Here is a 6,000-nt window from a genome sequence, read left to right as displayed (position 1 = left end):
AACAAGCTATAGGCTACATGTGCACCACCAAGTGAGAACAGTAAGCTAATTTACAGTATGAGGGGGAAACAGCTTAATACACAACATACACTTAGTATTACTTTCTTAGCTACAGTTTACATATCTCCCGGGAATAATACACAATTTATGCAGAAGCATACAAGACATTTTTGGACTCACAGTTGTTCTGTGCTCACTTGAAAAGGAAGGTGGTGTGGCAGTCCTTCTTGTGGGCAAATTTTGTCATAAAACTTTATCATCAAAGTCTGGCATTCTCTAGATGTATGGTGCTTTCAACTGGGAACTCTGGAAAAAAAACAGGGTCAAATCATCACGTCAGTGATCTCCAGCTCGGAGCTCTAGAAAGAGGCCAGAGTTCCTGACATGGAATTCCATGTTGGTTGATGGTTCAAAATGTATTTTCCTAGTCAGAGAGATTTTTTTTCAGAGTTCACAGTTGTCTTGAACTCACTGAAGTCTAAGATTTCCCAGTTCCGAGTTTCCCGTTGTTTTGAACGCGGCAGAAGTGATACTGTCTTGACCAGCATGGCCAATGTATTCAACCTTTTCTGGCCCATGGTGTTGCATGTGAATGTTTATCCCTTTAAGCTTGGAAAAGAGACCCTTAAACCCAGACTTGGACCAGACCGAATAGCAGGCAAGGGAAGCGAAATAGGGATTGCTTTGCAATGCTTGCAGTTAGCCACTGATTCCTTACAAACCACTCATTGTTGAATTTGCGATTTCCAACTTGTTGTGTAATGCTCATGTCTAATGGCCGATGAGCACTGAGACATTTGTATCTATACAGTGCCTTCGAAAAGTATTCAGACCCCTTGACTTTTTCTACATTTTGTTACGTTACAGCCTTATTTTAAAATGTATTAAATCATTGTTTTTCCTCAACAATCTACACACAATACCCCATAATGACAAAGTGAAAACAGGTTTTTATAAATGTTAGCACATTTGTTTTTTTACATGTTTGCAAAATGTATTTACATAAGTATTCAGACCCTTTGCTATGAGATTTGAAATTGAGCTCAGGTGCATCCTGTTTCCATTGATCATCCTTGAGATGTTTCTACAACTTGACTGGAGTCCTCCAGTGGTAAATAATATAAGAAAAAACATTAAAAAAACGAAATACTGCAAAGTTTCCTATGAGCTAGAAGCACGGCAGCCCTCTCTGTAGGCGCCATCTTATTACATTGTCAGAGGTCGAAGGAATTGTCCATAGAGCTCTGAGACAGCATTGTGTCGAGGAACAAATCTGGGGAAGTTTACCAAAAAATGTCTGCAGCATTGAAGGTCCCCAAGAACACAGTGGCCTCCATCATTCTTAATTGGAAGCATTTTGGAACCACCAAGACTCTTCCTAGAAATGAGTAATCAGGGAAAAAGGGCCTTGGTCAGGGAGGTGACCAAGAACTTGATGGTCACTATGACAGAGCTCTACAGTTTCTCTGTGGAAATGGGAGAACCTTCCAGAAGGACAACCATCTCCGCAGCACTCCACCAATCAGGCCTTTATGGTAGAGTGGCCAGACGGAAGCCACTTCTCAGTAAAAGGCACATGACTGCCCGCTTGGTACCTAAAAACTCTCAGACCATGAGAAACAAGATTCTCTGGTCTGATGAAACCAAGATTAAACTCTTTGGCCTGAATGACAAGCGTCACGTCTGGAGGAAAGCTGGCATCATTGCTACTGTGAAGCATAGTGGTAGCAGCATCCGTAATGGGTCTGCGGTTAAACGACCACCCCTCATCACTGGCAAACGCTCCCTAAAACACTTCTGTGAACAGGCCTTTCTCATTGATTTGGCCGGGGTATCCTGGAATGACATTGACCTCATCCTGTCAGTAGAGGATGACTGGTTATTCTTTAAAAGTGCTTTCCTCACCATCTTAAATAAGCATGCGCCATTCAAAAAATGTAGAACTAGGAATAGATATAGCCCTTGGTACACTCCAGACCTGTCTGCCCTTGACCAGCACAAAAACATCCTGTGGCGTTCTGCATTAGCATCGAATAACCCCGTGATATGCAACTTCTTAGGGAAGTTAGGAACCAATATACACAGGCAGTTAGGAAAGCTAAGGCTAGCTTTTTCAAACAGAATCCTGTAGTACAAACTCAAAAATGTTCTGGGACACTGTAAAGTCCATGGAGAATAAGAGCACCTCCTCCCAGCTGCCCACTGCACTGAGGCTAGGAAACACTGTCACTACTGATGAATCCACAATAATTGAGAATTTCAATAAGCATTTTTCTATGGCTGGCCATGCTTTCCACCTGGCTACCCCTACCCCGGTCAACAGCCCTGCACTCCCCACAGCAACTCGCCCAAACCTCCCCCACTTTTCCTTCACCCAAATCCAGATAGCTGATGTTCTGAAAGAGCTGCAAAATCTGGACCCCTACAAATCAGCCGGGCTAGACAATCTGGACCCTCTCTTTCTAAAATGATCTGCCGAAATTATTGCAACCCCTATTACTAGCCTGTTCAACCTCTCTTTCGTATCATCTGAGATTCCCATAGATGGGAAAGCTGCCGCAGTCATCCCCCTCTTCAAAGGGGAGACACTCTAGAGTCAAGCTGCTACAGACCTATCTATTCTACCCTGCCTTTCTAAGGTCTTTGAAAGCCAAGTTAACAAACAGATTACCGACCATTTCGAATCTCACCGTACCTTCTCCGCTATGCAATCTGGTTTCAGAGCTGGTCATGGGTGCACCTCAGCCACGCCATCGATAAGAGACATTACTGTGCAGCCGTATTCATCGACCTAGCTAAGGCTTTCGACTCTGTCAATCACAACAATCTTATTGGCAGACTCAACAGCCTTGGTTTCTCAAATGATTGCCTCGCTTGGTTCACCAACTACTTCTCCGATAGAGTTCAGTATGTCAAATCGGAGGCCTGTTGTCCAGACCTCTGGCAGTCTCTATGGGGGTGCCACAGGGTTCAATTCTTGGGCCGACTCTCTTCTCTGTATACATCAATGATGTCGCTCTCGCTGCTGGTGATTCTTTGATCCACCTCTACGCAGACGACACCATTCTGTGTAGCTCTGGCCCTTCTTTGGACACTGTGTTAACTAACCTCCAGATGAGCTTCAATGCCATACAACTCTCCTTCCGTGGCCTCCAACTGCTCTTAAATGCAAGTAAAACTAAATGCATGCTCTTCAACCGATCGCTGCCCGCACCTGCCCGACCGTCCAGCATCACTACTCTGGACGGTTCTGACTTAGAATATGTGGACAACTACAAATACCTAGGTGTCTGGTTAGACTGTAAACTCTCCTTCCAGACTCACATTAAACATCTCCAATCCAAAATGAAATCTAGAATCGGCTTCTTATTTCGCAACAAAGCATCCTTCACCCATGCTGCCAAACATACTGTACCCTCGTAAAACTGACCATCCTACCGATCCTCGAATTCGGCGATGTCATTTACAAAATCGCCTCCAACACTCTACTCAACAAATTGGATGCCGTCTATCACACTGCCATCCGTTTTGTCACCAAAGCCCCATATACTACCCACCACTGCGACCTGTATGATCTCGTTGGCTGGCCCTCGCTTCATACTCGTCGCCAAACTCATTGGCTCCAGGTCATCTACAAGTCTCTGCTAGGTAAAGCCCTGCCTTATCTCAGATCACTTGTCACCATAGCAGCACCCACCCGTAGCACGCGCTCCAGCAGGTATATGTCACTGGTCACCCCCAAAGCCAATTCTTTCTTTGGCCGCCTCTCCTTCCAGTTCTCTGCTGCCAATGACTGGAACGAGCTGCAAAAATCTCTGAAGCTGGAGACTCTTACCTCCCTCACTAACTTTAAGCACCAGCAGAGCAGCTCACAGATCACTGCACCTGTACATAGCTCATCTGTAAATAGCCCATCCAATCTACCTCATCCCCATACTGTATTTATTTATTTATCTTGCTCCTTTGCACCCCAGTACCTCAACTTGCACATTCATCTTCTGCACATCCTACCATTCCAGTGTTTAATTGCTATAATGTAATTACTTTGCCACCATGGACTATTTATTGCCTTACTCCTTTATCCTACCTCATTTGGACATGCTGTATTTAGATTTTTCTACTGTATTATTGATTGCATGTTTGTTTATTCCATGTGTAACTCTGTGTTGTTGTATGTGTCGAACTGCTTTGCTTTAGCTTGGCCAGGTCACAGTTTCAAATGAGAACTTGTTCCCAACTAGCATACCTGGTTAAATAAAGGTGAAATTAAAAATATAAAAAATCATGCTGTGGGGATGTTTTTTCAGTGTCAGGGACTGGGAGGCTAGTCAAGATCAAAGCAAAGATGAACGGAACAAAGTATAGAAAGATCCTTGATGAAAACCTGTTCCAGAGCGATCAGGTCCTCAGACTGGGGGACAAGTTTCTGGACAAGTTTCTGAATGTCCTTGAGTGCTCCAGCAAGAGCCATGACTTGAACCGATCGAACATCTCTGGAGAGACCTGAAAATAGCTGTGCAGCAACGCTCTCCATCCAACCTGACAGAGCTTGAGAGGATCTGCAAAGAAGAATGGGAGAAACTCCCCAAATACAGGTGTACCAAGCTTGTAGCGTCATACCCAAGAAGTCTCGCTGCTATAATCTCTGCCAAAGGTACTTCAACAACGTACTGAGTAAAGGGTCTGAATACTTATGTAAATGTTATTTTTCAGTTTTATTTTTTATAAATGAGCAAACATTTCTAAAAACCTGTTTTTTGCTTTGTCATTATAGGGTATTGTATGTACATTGATGACAAAAAATGATTTAATCCATTTTAGAATAAGGCTGTAACGTAACAAAATGTGGAAAAAGTCAAGAGGTCTGAATACTTTCTGAAGGCACTGTAATTTTTCTTCATATGACAAGGATTGAAAATATTTGTGTCACGTCCTGACCAGTATAGGGGTTATTTGTTATTGTAGTTTGGTCAGGACGTGGCAGGGGGTGTTTGTTTTATGTGGTTCAGGGTGTGTTTTGTGTATGTGTTTAGGTAGAGGGGGTATTTGATTTATTAGTCCGGGGTTTGTTAGTCTATGTTCTATCTAGTCTTTTGTATTTCTATGTGTAGTTAATTGGGGTTGGACCTTCAATTGGAGGCAGCTGGTTATTGTTGCCTCTGATTGAGAGTCCTATAATTAGGAGTTTGTTTTCATGGGTTTTTGTGGGAGATTGTTCTTGTTTAGCTGTTTTGCCAAACGAGACTGTCAAGTTCGTTTTTGTTTTGGATACGTTTATGTGTTTTCCTTCTTCACCTAATAAAAAGAAGATGAGTATATATTTTCCCGCTGCGTCTTGGTCTTTACCCTACGACACCCATGACAATTTGCCAGTAGATTGTCAACGTGATTCATGATGATGACTGCTTGTCTAGCTTGCTAGCTAAGATTTTGAAAGTATGTTGACATGATCAGTCCAATCAAAGCTACAGTAGATATAACGTGAATTTACATAATTGTAACCTTTATTTAACTAGGCAAGACAGTTAAGAACAAAATCGTATTTACAATGATGGCCTACCAAAAGGCAAACGGCCACCTGCGGGAAAGGGGGCTGGGATAAAAAAAAAAGTTAATAAAAATATATAAATATAGGACCTAACACACATCACAACAAGAGAGACAACACAACACTACATAAAGAGAGACCTAAGACAACAACATAGCATGGCAGCAACACATGACAACACAGCATGAAAGCAACACAACATGACAACATGGTAGCAGCACAAAACACGGTACAAACATTATTGGGCACAGACAACAGCACAAACGGCAAGAAGGTAGAGACAACAAAACATCACGCAAAGCAGTCCAATGACCTTGATTCTTCTTGGATGGGCATTTCTAATGTAAATCTATGGCATCACCCAAGGGGGCTTGAACTTTCAAGCTCTCCCTGCAGATTTTGCAGTGACGTGGTGTCCCCATGATTGACAGAACACTGAGCCAATCACGGCG

The sequence above is a fragment of the Salmo salar genome, chromosome ssa24, assembly GCF_905237065.1.
Source record: "Salmo salar chromosome ssa24, Ssal_v3.1, whole genome shotgun sequence".
NCBI classification, from domain to species: Eukaryota; Metazoa; Chordata; class Actinopteri; order Salmoniformes; family Salmonidae; genus Salmo; species Salmo salar.
This window is presented reverse-complemented; position numbering follows the sequence as displayed.